The sequence below is a fragment of the Chiloscyllium punctatum genome, chromosome 31 (genome assembly GCF_047496795.1).
Source record: "Chiloscyllium punctatum isolate Juve2018m chromosome 31, sChiPun1.3, whole genome shotgun sequence".
Lineage (NCBI taxonomy): Eukaryota > Metazoa > Chordata > Chondrichthyes > Orectolobiformes > Hemiscylliidae > Chiloscyllium > Chiloscyllium punctatum.
Window position 1 is genome coordinate 30,605,678 of NC_092769.1, and position 15,594 is coordinate 30,621,271.

Here is a 15,594-nt window from a genome sequence, read left to right on the forward strand (position 1 = left end):
TTTCATGGCAGGCGATGTGGTGCTTGAGGGTTGTGCGTGTGTTTCTGCTTAATGGCAGGCAACAACATGCTGGTCGGGGGTTTTGTGTGTGTTTGTGTGTGTGTGTTTCTGAGAATATCTGTTTAATGGCATAAAACAATGTGGTGGTCAACAGTTGTGTATTTGTGCATTTCTACGTATATCTGTTTAGTTACAGGGGATAGTGTTGTGGTGGAGGGTTGAGTGTGTGTGTGTGTGTGTGTGTGTGTGTGTGTGTGTGTGTGTGTGTGTGTGTGTGTGTGTGTGTGTGTGTGTGTGTGTGCGTGTGTGTGTGTGTGTGTGTGTGTGTGTATATATATATATAAATGTTTAATTGCGTGGGTTCGAATCTCACCACTGCCATTTCTGCTGATCAACTCCAACGCGGCAGCATTGTTAAAGTGTTGTTTTGGTCCCCACAGCATGTTGATGTTGAAAACAAAAGGAAAATGGACTTGCTTTAGAGAATTAACTGTGGTGTGGGATAGAGCCAAATACTTCAAAGAGTCTCTGCTGTCAGGATCGTGTTCGCCAGCCACGCGGAAAATCGCAAACACCTCTGCTGTTCCAGGCAAGTTGAGCTTTTACTGGAACCGAATGGAGACTGTTATTTCATTGCTGTTGTGAAACAAAGTCCTGCAGTGACTTGACTCGTCGTTATTTGGTTTTCTGGCCAATGAGAAAATCGTTCCAATGAATTTCGATGTGATATGTTATTGAATTTCTCCCATTTCCTTCATTTCCGTCCTGGAGACATCGGAATGGAAAGGTAATCTAATCGAGACTGTGATTGGTGAAATTCACTTTTTATGGCCCATTCTTATTATGTTCTTTCTTTCTCTCTTTACAGCATTGTCTGGGAAGTGATGGTGCACTAAGACTGCAGTATGTTTGGAAGAGTAGTTTGGAATTGCCCTGTTGTTAGTTGTGAGATTAGTTTATAAATCATGCCCTCGGACTGTCTCACATTTTGCATTCATGCATCTCTGTGTCTGAAAATGCATTAGGTTTGCCAGCTTTGTTTGTGTTCCGTGTTAAATGCTTTCTGTTTTGAGATTCGCTCATTACATTACGAATTAACAGGGTTTCTGAGGTAACTTCCAGCTGAAAAAATCCTTAACTGTGGATCTGGGAAAATTTCAGAGTATGGTCAGTCGGAGCAAAAGTAAGGAAGTCGTTCCTTTCTGCAGTGTTTCGCAATACTACCTTTCCCGTGAGCAGTCGAACACACTAAAGGATTGTGCCACAGACTGCGACGGCAAGCTCCACTAAAAAGTAATCCTTTAAAGCCGGTGTAAGCAACACAACGTTATTGGGGTACACCGCTTGGAAACAAATACTTCGGTGTATCTCGAGCATGCTCACCACATAGCCAAATATAAACAAGTCCAGTTCCCCAGTATTTGGCCCCAAACCCTCGAAACCCATCCTATCCAGAAAATGATCCGATTACCTTTGCAATTTTCTGAGCCTCCTCCGCTTCCTCTGGTAGCTCATTCCATACACGCACAACCTTCTGTGTGGGAAATGTGCCTCAGGTCCTTTGTCAATTTCAGCCCACTCACCTTAAACCTATACTCTCGAGTTTTCAACTCACCCCAACTTGGGTAAAACACGTAAATACTCAGTTTCCAACCCTTCCATCAGATCATGTCGCAGCCGTTACGCTGCAGGGAAAGTCGTCCCAGCCTAGTCGACCTCGCCCTACGGTCCAAACACTGACGACATCCTTGTCAATATTTTATCATCAATTTCACGTGTCTTTTTTTTACGTTTTCAAGATGTCAATTACGCTGGGAAACAACGAGCTATTGGAAACGAATAATGGCTTCAACTTTCAGTGCTGGATGCCACAAAGCTGCAGCAGGAACGGCAGAGGCTTGTTTCTGTAGTGCAGTGATCATCACGTTCGCCACACACGCGAAAGGTCCCCAGTACGAAACTGGGCAGAAACTGCTTTGTTCTTCAACTGCAGCCTAGACAAGCACAGAGCTTCCTTGCTTGCTTTCCCATCTGCAAACCTGCCTTCGAAGTTGCTTGAACAAATCTGCTCTCGTAGTGAAGTGCAATGTAATTCCATTAACTTACAGTGCAAAGCATTGTAAAGTTTTTCTCCAACCTGGTTCTGATCATATGACATTCTGTTTGAGAGTGTATTTACCGCCTTCTGATCCTTCCACGAAAAGCAGTACCGCATTTGCATTCCTTGCGCAGGCGGCCCGGTTCAAAGACAGGGAAGAAGCTGATGCGCTGGTGTCACAGCGCACCACGGATTCCTCAACTAGTCTGTCTGTCAAATGCATCCCAAAGTCGTCTCTGAAAAACCTCATTTGGAAGCTGTCTGTCGTTATTCAACGTGCGAGAATTGGAACCAGAGGTCCTAAATCATGTTTTGGAGCAGTTCGCACGTTCGTGGCTCATTCAATCAGCAACAGCAATGAAAGATATTACACTCTCAGAGGAACCTCTGGACCTGTGCTTTCATAGCGTCGCTAGTATTAAGGTGCGCCCCGAGATCTAAGCCATGTTGGAACTGAAACGGAGGAGTCGACAGAGAGGCTACAGAATGACATCGCATCCATTTGGTTTTCTTTAAATCACTGAGGAGCAGGAAAATGTAAACGGGGAGGGCGAGTGGGGAAGTCAGGCAGTTGCAGCTCTGGAGAAAGTCCTTCTTTGTGATTCACTCAGCAACCAGACACGTGAAGGTGACTCAGAGGCGTGAGAGCTCTTCACATCGAGAACAAAAAGCAATCAAGGGCAGTTAGCACCTCTTCCGGAGTGGGGGTGGGGTGAGGTAATTACCTTTTGAGTTCTGTTACTATGTTCAGAAACTGCCTTTTGGATTGAGGTGAACAGAAACTGCATTTCTAAAAAGCACCATGGAACTTGTTAAACTTTATTGAGTCGCTTTTTCTCATCGATTCCCACTCAGGTTTCCAACTCAGTTGGTATCCATGTGGCTCGTGTCCAGGAGTGAACATCTCTGCAGCAAATTGCACTGTTAAGGTAAAAGGCAAGGAAAGTGGCATCTCGAACAGGCTCCGAGGTCAGACCTTCCTCACAATGTAATCTGTCGTTCTCGGATTTTTTTTTATATTTCAAAAATATACTTTATTCATAAAATGATTTGATGGTCTGTACATTTGATCATGCCATACATATGTCCATATTTACAAACACAGATTCAAATTTATCCTTGTCATTTACAATCCTGTGCCTTTTTCAATCTTGTACATATACATATATTTGGCTGAGGCATCAACAGAGCCCAAAAAACGTCCGCATGGGCCCCCTGTTCTTCTTTAGGCAGGCCGATCTTACACGGTGGTCTTTCCCCACCGCGCCTTGGCGGCAGCTGCCCCAAGCTTCAGCGCGTCCCTCAACACGTAGTCTTGGACCTTGGAATGTGCCAGTCTGCAACACTCGGTCGGGGTCAACTCCTTCAGCTGGAAGATCAACAGGTTTCGGACCGCCCAGAGAGCGTCCTTCACCGAGTTGATGATCCTCCAGGCGCAGTTAATGTTCGTCTCGGTGCGAGTCCCGGGGAACAGGCCGTAGAGCACGGAGTCCCGCGTCACGGCGCTGCTCGGGACGAACCTCGACAAGCACCACTGCATTCCTCTCCAGACTTCCTCTGCATAGGCACATTCCAGAAGGAGGTGTGTGACAGTCTCGTCCCCCCCGCAGCCACTTCGAGGGCAGCGTGCGGTGCGGCAGAGAGTCCGGGCGTGCATAAAGGATCTCACAGGCAGAGCCCTTCTCACCACCAGCCAAGCCACGTCTTGGTGCTTGTTGGAAAGTTCTGGCGATGAGGCATTCTGCCAAATGGCTTTGACAGTCTGCTCAGGGAACCGCTCGACAGGATCCGCCCTCTCCTTTTCCCGAAGGGTCTCAAGGACGCTACGTGCTGACCACTTCCTGATGGACTTGTGGTCAAAGGTGTTTTTCCTCATAAATTTCTCCACGAAGGACAGGTGATACGGAACGGTCCAACTACTCGGAGCGTTCCGCGGCAGCGAGGCCAGGCCCATCCTTCGCAACACCGGGGACAGGTAGAACCTCAGTACGTAGTGACACTTGGTGTTTGCGTACCGGGGATCCACGCACAGCTTGATGCAGCCACACACAAAGGTGGCCATCAGGGTGAGGGTGGCATTGGGCGTGTTTTTTCCCCCATTGCACCGGTCTTTGTACATAGAGTCTCTTCGGACCCGGTCCATCTTTGATCTCCAAATGAATTGGAAGATGGCCCAGGTGACTGCGGCGGCACAGGTCCTGGGGATAGGCCAGACCTGTGCCACATATAGCAATACTGAGAGTACCTCACACCTGATGACCAGGTTTTTTCCCGCGATGGAGAGCGACCGTTGCCCCCATCTGCCTAGTTCCTGTCTCATCTTGCTGATCCGCTCCTCCCAAGTCTTGGCGCACGCCCCAGCCCCCCCGAACCAAATACCCAGCACCTTCAGGTGGTCAGTCCTGACGGTGAAGGGGATAGAGGATTGGTCGGCCCAGTTCCCGAAGAGCATGGCCTCGCTCTTGCCTCGGTTTACCTTGGCCCCCGAGCCCCGTTCGAACTGGTCACAGATGCACACGAGTCTGTGCACGGACAGCGGATCCGAGCAGAAAACAGCGACGTCATCCATGTACAGGGAGGCCTTAACCTGCAGGCCCCCGCTGCCAGGAATAGTCACCCCTCTCAGGCTCGCATCCTTCCTGATGGATTCGGCAAATGGCTCTATGCAACACACAAACAAGGCGGGTGAGAGAGGGCATCCCTGCCTGACTCCAGATCTTACAGGGAAGCTATCTGATTCCCACCCATTGATTGAGACTGCGCTGACAATGTTGGTGTAGAGCAGTCTGATCCAATTTCCGATTCCCTCCCCAAAGCCCATTTTGGAGAGGACATCCCTCATATATGTATGCGATATCCTGTCAAAGGCTTTCTCCTGGTCCAGGCTGATGAGGCAGGTGTCCACCCCTCTGTCCTGCACATAGGCGATCGTATCCCTGAGGAGTGCGAGACTCTCAGAGATCTTCCTGCCCGGTACAGCACAGGTTTGGTCCGGGTGGATCACCGATCCCAGAGCAGACCTGACCCGGTTGGCGATGACCTTTGACAAGATTTTGTAGTCTGCATTTAACAGTGAGATCGGTCTCCAATTTCTAATTTCCTCCCTCTCCCCCTTCTGCTTGTAGATGAGGGTGATGATGCCTTTCCTCATGGATTCACTCATGGTACCTGCCCGAAGCATACTGACATACACCTCCAGCAGGTCCTGGCCGATCAAGTCCCAAAGAGCGGAATAAACCTCGACCGGTAAGCCGTCGCTTCCGGGAGTTTTATTCTTTCCGAAGGACTCGAGGGCCTTGGTCAGTTCATCCAGAGATAGCGGCTGGTCCAGCCTCTCTCGTGTTCCGTCATCTAGGACCTCCGTGATAGAGGACAGGAATGACTGGGAGGCCGCGCTGTCGGTTGGCTTCGAGTCATACAGGCTGGCGTAGAAGGATTTGCTGATCCTCATGACGTCAGCCTGAGATGACGTTACCGAGCCATCTTCTTTCTTCAGGCTGCTGAGCACGGAGCTCTCTTTGTGCACCTTCTGGAAGAAGAAACGCGAGCACGTCTCGTCCTGCTCCGCCGAGCGGACCCTGGACCGGAAGATTATCCTGGAGGCCTCCGAGGCAAAGAGCGAGGCTTGCTGGCCCTTCACCTCCTTGAGGTCCTCCGTGACATCGACCCCCATCGTCTGCAGCAGGAGCAGGTTCTGCATACTTTCCTGGAGCTGGGACAGTTTTCCCCGCCTCTCTCTCGCCTCCTGGACACCTTTGAGGATAAAGAACCTCTTGATGTTCCCTTTTACCGTTTCCCACCAGTCCGCTGGAGACTCAAAGAGAGGCTTCACGGTTCTCCAACCTGCGTAATCCCTCTTGAGCTCTTCGATGTTTCCCGGGGTCAACAGCTTAGTGTTCCACGTTCCCTTGCCCGCCCGCTGTTCGTCCTGTAGGTGACAGTCGGCCAGCAGGAGGCAGTGGTCAGAGAAGAACACCGGCTTGACGTCGGTGGATCTGACCGAGAGCGTTCTCGGATTGTAATGCTACCTCCGGTTTTAGGGTGGATCATTCTTTGGGAACCTTATTCTGCAAAACAGACACAGTGACTGAAACTATGCTACACGGTACGATTTGGGACACGGCCTGCTCAGCTTCGTGCGTTTTTTCTGTAGTCCGGTGTGTTTCGTGTTCCGTGTAAACGTGAAAGTTGTCCTGTTTTGAGCAATGGGTGAAATCATTTAGCAAAGCAAGAATTGAAATTGCAGTAATGTCAAGTAGCTCATGGTAATTTGACCCAATCATAACCGATCATATATTTGCACGCACTCACAGATACATTTGTAGCTGAATCCAGTCTGAGAAGATAGACTCAGTTTACCAGTGATTTTTGTCTGGATTGATGGGCTATCGTTATCTGCTGAGAAATTGATATTGTAGACGGGCACATCCCCGCAACTGTGCGAGTCGGAGAGGGATCATAGAACCGTTTTCACGTCAGTTTGCAGCTGTTGCTATGCAGGAGCACAATTGGAAGTGCAAGAAAATGGCGCGCTGGGCGTGTTGGTAGCGTGGCCGCGCGGTCTAAATCGCTGAATTAAGGCTGCAGTCTCGACAGAGGCATGGGTTCGAATTCCATCACTGCTGTTTCGGCTGAACCAGTCCAACGGCGCTGACCGTTTGGAAGCTGTCTGTCGTTATTCAACGTGCGAGAATTGGCACCAGAGGTCCTAAATCATGTTTTGGAGCAGTTCGTTACCAGAGCTGCAACTGCCTCACTTCCCCACTCGCCCTCCCCGTTTGCATTTTCCTGCTCGTCAGTGATTTAAAGAAAACCAAATGGATGCGATGTCTTTCTGTAGCCTCTCTGTAGATTCGTCCATTTCACTTCCAACATGGGTTAGATCTCGGGGCGCACCATAATACTAGCAACGCCACGAAAGCACCCCTGTCACCTCAGTGTAATAACAGGCCAATTGTTTGAAAGATCTAAAGATTAACCCACCCAAAAACTTTTCCCGATCATATTTCTTCACATTTATTGCTTACTAATACACATATCCCTGTACACAGTGTGCGATTTAGCGTGCCAGCTCACCTAACCTGCACATCTTTGGATTGTGGGAGGACACCACAGCAAAGTCACATAGACTTCGGGAGAACGTGCAAAGTCCCCACTGTCACCCGAGGAGTGAATAAAACGAATGTCCCTGGCGCTGTGAGGCAGCATTGCTAACCGGGTCCCATGTAATCTTATGCAATAAGTAAAATCAGTGAACGATACGAAAAAAAAAGTTTCAAATGAACACTCTCCGACATTGTCAAGGCATGTCAATCTTACATTCAATATGAATAGGTGTATGGAAAACAATAAAAAACAAAATCCCGGCAATTCATGAATAAACTATAATTAAAAATTTAATTTGATCAAAGGTCATAACAATATTTAGACGAATTGCAATTTTTCATGACAAATGTAGGTAATTAGCTGACTAATGAATAATTGGAAGTGGCATATATTTACTGAATGCCGAAGAAAGCGACTTGTTTATCCCCTTGTCACACAGCAGAATAACTGTGTGTGTGTGTGTGTTCGAAATGTTTGAATCCAGCTCTTTCTATCAAAATAAATGATGACTTACGATCACTTCGCCTTGTCACCTTTAAAACCATAACATTCTCAAATATTTTCCAGGCATTTGCAACCAGAAGAACTAGTTAATTTCTTTTCATAGGAACCCAAAGAGAATAAGTAGCGGACACTGTGAATTAGTGAGTCAATGCAAGAATTCAACTGAAGACAACATCCCTTCTTTCCAAAATGTTCAAAATTTAAAAAATGAAAATTTATTGCCATTGTTGAATGAAAGAATAGAGATACTAATTCTTTTTCATTTGATTTTGTTGCATGAAACATCCGTAAGTCGTATTATGATTACAAACACAATAAATGTGAGCATTGAAGTCAAATATAATTAATTGAATTCAACTATGTTTCAACAGGTAAAATAAAAATTGATATTTACAATGATTGAGAGATTGTGCACTGCAATATCTTTACAGTGGTTCATGTACTGTGCCGTAAATCCACATTTGCGCAATCTACTAGATTGAATAATCATTATTTTTTATTAAATAAATCAGCAACACTTGAATTATCAAAGTCTGTCAATGCATTCAAGAATAATGAAATATCTCTTTTTGCAAGTGATTGAGCAATGTCTGGAAATGAACTCGAATTAATTCAGTGAAAAGTAATTACATTTTCCTGAATTTTAAGGCTGACATTACCGTGATCATTCAAATAAGCAATCATCAGATATTTGCAATGACTTTGGATGGGAATTCATTGGTTCCTTTGTGGGGTAGGTGACCTGAAAAATAAAGGCATTTTCATACTGTATATTAGTACTCAGACATAATGGATTAAATGTAAATGTGAATCTCATTATACTTGTTCAAAAGACTTTTTTTATAAATAATTGTGCCATTATTATCATGGCAATGACTTGATAATGAATGCTCTTTTGAAGAATTATAATAATTCAATATCACAAAAGCACTTTGCTGTGATGTTGATTGGATATTTATTAAGATCAGTAAACTGAGGAATAAAACATAGTACCTAGCTTTATGGATTGAAGAAAAATGAGCCATTCTGTGATTATTGAGCGAAATTCTTCTTTTTTTAAGTAAAAAATGTACGTAATACAAGAATTGTGAATTTCCATACACCGGATTCCTTGTAGAGATATGTTTCATCAATTTAAATGATCAATATTATGATCAATGTTTAAAGATTTGTGTCAGAATTAGGAAGAAAATTCGTAAGTCATGAAAGTGAGCTTGAAACTGAACAATGGAGTAAATGACATGTGGCATATATGCGATTTTAATAATATTGTCATTTTTGGACAATGATGAAAAATGTTGGAATAGAAATGTCATAAAATCAACATGGTCAAAGCAGTTCTTTTCTTACAATGAAATGAAAACAATAATCATTTTGTAGCACGCATGATTTGAAATAGCAGATTTTTAACATGACATATATAGTGAAGACTAACCCTTTTGAAAAATGTCGGAACTTCACAAATTTAAAATGCAGTATTTGTTCAATTTGTAATAAAAATGGTTATAATTTGAATTGTCTCTTGTACACACACAATAAAAAAGGAGCTTAAAGATTGTTAGATTGACAAAAATTTGCTTCCCAACGTTATTGCCGTATAGTCAATATCTGTGATAAAGTAGAATTATTGGTTTAAACAATATAAATCAACATTAACGACTGAACTGAAATATAACACATCAATTGCATTAACTGCATAGAATAGTAAATAAATGCTTACTGTTGTCATTTGTCCCAGGAACAATAAGATACTTACTCAGGTTATTCCACTGAATAGTAATCAGCTGAATATCTTTGTGTCGCTTTATGTGCACTGTTTTGTGTGAACATTGATTTCAATAAACTTAGATATTTACATGAATTCAGAACAGACTGATAACTGGGTGTGAAAGATCTTATTTAAGATTAGACAATTTTTATGATTCACTAGGTTTGCTGAACAAAACACAGTTAAGTCATCATGCAATAAACTGGATTAGAGAGAAATATGCAAATTCAATTTCAAATGGATGGACTCGGATATTTTCACAACATTTCAATCTTACATTCAATATAAATAGATGAATGGAAAACAAAAAACAAATTTCAGACAACTCATAAACAGATCAATAACTAAAAATTGATATATAGTAGGAAGTTGCATTTGTTTATTTAACTGAAGAAGAACTTGATTTTTTCCTCATATTTATACCTTTGAAGCATCAAGTTCTATGTGCAGTCTGAACTCAGCTCTTCAGAACAAACGAAAATCAAGGAATATCTGTACTTTGCATATTTCATCTTTGTGAGTGCAACATTATCAAATATTTTGCAAAGAACATTGATTGAGTGGAATTAGATACATTCTGCTAATCGCAGAATGAAGAAAATATATAGCAGATACTGTGATTATTGGAATGAACAACAAATGAAAACATATCTAATGTTGAATTGAAAGGCAATTCATTCGATTCTTAGATATTTTCTTATCAACATTCAGAGCTGCTCTGGCACAGCTCTGTGCAAGGTGGGAATTGAAATTGTCCCCTCGGGTCTGGTAACAGAGACACGACCAGAGTTGCACAAGATTCCTTCATAACATTCCCAAACAGGCTGGGCAGGGCTGAAAAGTAATCAGATGTTTATTGTGATAATTGGATTGGAATTAAATGGTTGGATACTGTGTGTAATCTACTGAACATTCAGTAGTAATTTACAATAATGATGGGAGTTAACAAATGTCTTAATTAAACATGATTTTATGATCACTTGTGGAACGATAGCTTGACAGGATTATGTGATTAGTGTGCATTATATACAAAAAATCAATTTAATTATTCTATATGGTCAGAAGTTTCTCATTTTCTGAAATGCAAATTAAAATGTTTTTGATCTACACGTAAATTGGAACAAAATGATGAATTGGGCAATCAATGTGCCTATTCAGCTGAAGACAACTTTCATTCTTTCTGAAAATGTATGATTTCTAACAAGTCACCATTTCCTGTGATTGTTTAATGAAATAAGATAGATGCCAACCCTTTTTTGTATGCATCAAAAAATTCATGGGGATTTGAATGATTTTGCACATGAAAAATATTGAATTGTTATTGTGAATAAAAACACAATAAATATTAACATTGCAGTGATTTCCAATCAAATCAATTCAAAAGTGTTTCCAAGTTTAAAATGAAAAGCAATATTCAGAGTGATTGAGAGATTGTACATTGCAATGTCCTTGCATTAGTTATTATATGGAAACATAGTTTCACATGTACACCCCTTACCGAATTGAACAATTATTAGGTATTGGCAACAAATCGATTTGAAAACTTTTATTAATGAATTTAAGAATGATGAGGTATCTCCTCTTCCTATTCCACTGAGTAATGTTCAGAAACGAAGAGAAATATTGCAGTGTAAATTAACTGGTGTTCTCTCAATTCCAATTGCTGAAAAGACTGTGATCTTTCAAATAAGCAAAAGTCAGATATTTACAAATGATGTTGCAATGGCAATTATTGGTCTTTTGTGGGTATATTGGCCTGATCGAACAGGTTTTAATATTGTAGCACTCACACTAAGAAATATGAAAGGTATTAAAAGCGAATTGTTCTTGTTATCAAGCCTAAGTTAAAGTATTGCGTAATTATTGTATTTGATCATTGTTTCTAAAATCCTGATAGATAAATTGACTTAATATTTTGAATACACTTTGCACTGATGACGATTGTATATTCATTAAGATTAATAAACTGAAAATTAAAATATAAAACGTGACTTTAATAATTTAAAAAAACTCAGCAACGATTGAACACAGTTCAATTATTTTTGGTCGGTTCATGTCTATTTTATTAATGTAACCTTTATCATGATAAATGTTTAGACAAATGTCAGAACTAGGAAGAAAATTATTAGGCCGGGAAAGTGAGCATTATTATGAACAAAACATCGGGTTAATGATATTTGGTACAGGAAGTCATTTTGTCGCAAATGACTAATAATTGTGTGATTATTGTTCACTGACAACTAATGTTGGAAGAAAATGAAACTATCTCAAAATGAAATTAAAATAAATATCATTTTGGTGGTCACATGATTTGAAAAATGTCTTTACTTTAACTTAATGTGACATTTGAGCTGAAAAATCGTTCTTTCCCCCGCCCCCTCCCCCCACACACCCAGTGTAGTCTTTTCAATAATTTAAAATTTAGTATTAGTTGAAGTAAATAACAAATAGATGTACCTACATTGTTTTTTTGCACACGAAAAAAGTAAAACAATTTTAACATGAAAATGATATCGCTCTGCAAGTAATAATTTCACAGATAATAAGTGTTTGTATTGAATTTAAATGTCACCATAGCTGTAGGAGTGACTTCCCCTGACAGGGAATGAAGACTCAGGAGATCGGCAGTACTCAGGCAAGTGGAAAATGTTTACACATGCTGAAATCAGTTAATGAAGGGATCATCCCCCGAGGCCAAGTTCGGCAGGGAGGTCCATGACACACTGTAACGTTTACAGTAAAAAACAGTATTTTTACACACTTTCTGTATTACAATGGCCACATGCAACGTGGTTACAGTCCTTCCCTCCTTATACTGACACCCGATCCTGTAGAAAACCTAATCTTAGATGGACATCGCTATGGATAGCCCCAGCTTCCTCTTGTTTCATGGTGTTTACAGGTGCTATAACCGCCTGCCTTGGGATCTCTCTGTGCATTTTATTTCCGCAGATTACAAAATTAATTGCTGCAGTCCTATGGGTTTATCACTCTGCCTTATTCACTATTCTCAAGAGTATGTAATTAGAAACTTCTTAAATGTTCTGAGCAACTTTAAAATAGTAACTATTTCTGACAATCAAACTCTGTCTGCTTCCCTGATAGCAGCTGTGGAAGTTAGCTGGGCTCTATCCTACAACTGGTGTTTATTCATTCACTGGGGCAATCATTCTTTCATTAATGAAGTCAGGGTTGGTCATTTTTCTGTGTGCCTGCATTCTCTTATCACTATCTGGAATATGACTGTCTGGAATGGCATACTTATGTAATTGGAGTAGGATTGTGCAAAATGTTCTTTTTTTTCATTAAGACTGTAAAAGACTGTTAGTCTTGTTAATCTACTCTCCACTATTTGTGTTTTAATTCCAAGGCAGGCTGCTCAGGGCATCCCTACAGCAGCAAATCAACAAGGATTTCAGCATTAAAATAAAAATCAACATTCGCTACCATTAGGAAACAGTACCATGCTATATGCTTAGGTCACTGAGACTTATTTCCAGACTTAAAGCCGATTATATTGGATTTGATCAATGATTAAATATTAGATATAAGTAACAATTAGTGTTAAAACTGGTCACTGCAAACAAAAAAAAGATTAGAAATGTCATATTGCTATCTGTTACATGTAGAATTGAACATTAATTATTGGAGTCTAAAACAATCAGGCGTATCTTCATTTGTAAGACCGAATATTAATCCAATGATTTCTGTGAGCATTCACATTAGAAGATATCAGATATTTCCTGTCAGTGTTGGATGATGAATCATTGCTTGGTTTGTGGTTGTGTTGACCTGGAATAAAAGAGCCATTTTTCTTTGTAAAATTGGCACTACAAAATAGTGACTTAAATTGAAATATGAATCTCACGATATTTGTTACAATACCTAAACTGAATTACTGTGTGATTGTTGAACTAATAATGAATTGGTAATCTATTTTAGAACACTGACACATTAAGGTGATTCAATATTTCCAAGCGGGTTTGCTGTGATATGGATTACATAATAATTAGTATCAGTGAACTGAGCATTAGAATGCTGGCATGATGTTTTGGAAAATACATTCGATATGCAGTCATTATTAATCATTCAACATTCTCAGATACTCCTGCAATCTGTACTTGCTGACTCAGCTTTTCTTCTGTAGAAATACAATATATAATCCATGCAAATTTTCTTGTCATCAATATTCACACATTTGTGTAAGCATTACAAAGAAAATAATTAGACAAGGAACACGGGAATTATAGCAAAAAACAGCAGCATTTACAGAGGAAATTTTTAAACATTGTCTCTGACTAAATACATGAAAAAGTTTAATGGGGATTTGTTACAATGTGCTGAGCCGCAATTACATTTTTATCATGATGACTGAGGAACCCTATCAGAAAACTCGCCTATATTTAGGAATTCCTTTACCTCAAAACATGCTACTTTCAGCATCCTTCATCGTAAACAATGAAGTGTGATTATTGGGGTGGCGAAGATGTAGTGTGTAAATTATAAGAAGGTATCTTGTATATATTTGAGATGTTGTGAAAGCGTGATGTTTGCTGTGGCTATTCGTCTTGAGAACAATACAATATTGACAAAAGATTTTGCACTGAACAGTAGTTAGGTGGCCTTGAATACCATCGTGTGGCTTTATGTGCAGTGATTACTTTTATTTCAAGAGCTTTGAGATATTTTCCATGATTTGTAAAATGATTAATAATTTTGTGACAAACGTCCACATATGGTTATGAGCTGGATTTAAAGAATCCAATGTGTTGGTGTGAAAACCCTTCATTGTTGACATTTGCAAGCGAGGTGTATAATGCTCAGGCACTGGCTGGAAGTCAAGGTGTAAGAAAATCTGATTCATCCTGGAGCTGATTGATTCCAGCTGCTGTTTGACTTAGTTTAACTAATTTTGTATTTGTCCCGATTTCGCTGCCTGTCGGTGAATTTAGAACGTCCAATTTCAGTCCAAGGGTCACTTCACATCACTGGAGAGTTAAAATATAATTCACATATTGTGATAACAATGAATTTTCAATTAAAATTTGTGTTTTCACAAACAAAACGATTGGATGTTTTCCGGGAATTAAAAATGACATTGATTAAATATTTATTAAGATTGATAAACTGAGAATTATAATCTAGTTGCAGGAATGTTAAGCTGTTAAACCACAGACTTAGGACTGTTTTGATTTGGAGTGATTTGGAGGCGACAGTGTTGGACTGGGCTGTACAAAGTTAAAAATCCAACACCACCACGGCTATCGTCCAACAGGATTATTTTGCTGAACTAGCTCTCAGAGCGCTGCTCCATCATCAGGCGGAAGCTAGTGCTTCCAAATAAACCTGTTGGACTATAGCCTGGTGTTGAGTAATTTTTAACTTTGTTTTTTAGAAGGAATGTTTTCTTTTATTCAAATATACAGGCTTTTCAAGAATTCTATCTAGCCTTCTGTGATTTTCTTTTAGAGACCACTCATGTATAATTCATACAATTTTCACTGAAATCAGTATTTCAAATTTCCATCAGATTTAAGATGAAAATGAGTACCAAGTAATGAGTACTTCCACGAATGGAAAATACAATAAATTCAATTTACAGAGGCAAGATTCAAGTTCGATCTGAATAAGCAAATAAACACTTTGAATGGAAAATATCTGAAAACGTTTACATTTAAATTTGGACGAAGTCAAATTACTTCTTTTTGAAATACATGGCCTGAAAACTTTTTTGAAAATATGAACAAATCAGGACTATCAACATGTCTTGCTGTCAAGTGTCGTCGGCCAATTGTCATAAAGAATAAATACCACTTTCAGCAACAAGTATCATGTGTAATTACTGAATTGAAAAGTAAGTTGATAGCTCTTGTATTTGTTCGCAAAATGATAACCAGATGTTTACTGTGGTTATTGCGCTCAGTAACAATATGATCAAGATCAATGGCTGTTAGAATCATTGGCCACTCGTAAATAAGAACAGACACTGCTTTGAGCAACAAGTATCATGAATAATTACTGAACAGAAATTTCAGAGACACCCATTGTATTTATTGGAGGGAATGATGACCAGACGCTTACTGTGGTGATTAATCTCAGGAACAATAAGACAATTACT